Here is a 561-nt window from a genome sequence, read left to right as displayed (position 1 = left end):
CATACATATGTATACATTTACACAGACCCTCAGAGGTAACCAAAGGTGTTGGTTAAGATAACTGAAATGAAGATCAAAATTCTCCTTTCATATTCTGAATGAATGCTTGTTTATTAGTCCAGGTCCCTCTTACGAGGATTATATAAACGAAAACTACTTTTTTCTTACAAGTCCCAATCAAAGAACCATTTTCTGTAAATGTTTCTGTAATAACAAAGAAAACGTTTAATAATTTTGGAAGAACTATTGTATTCTTAGGCTTCAAGCCAAAGTGGACACTCATGTTTCATTAAATGTTTAAGCTATATTTATCACAAGTTAATCTGTGCTATATTTTCTTATAATACCATATTTGAATTCTACAGTACTTGTAGTTTTCCACAGTAATTAGAAAGAACAGACAATTCGCAGGTAATTAAAGTGAGCCAACGACGGTCTACGGTCCGAAAAACTTCCGTTAAAATCTACGGGAATGCACTCCGTCATCCAATTATCGACTTGTTTTTCTATACAAGAAGCCTTAATCAATTAACCTTACTCAATATCCTATCGGAGACCCTA

This window comes from Penaeus monodon, chromosome 23 (genome assembly GCF_015228065.2).
Source record: "Penaeus monodon isolate SGIC_2016 chromosome 23, NSTDA_Pmon_1, whole genome shotgun sequence".
NCBI lineage: Eukaryota > Metazoa > Arthropoda > Malacostraca > Decapoda > Penaeidae > Penaeus > Penaeus monodon.
The sequence above is the reverse complement of the archived record's forward strand: the minus strand, read 5'-3'. Positions refer to the sequence as shown.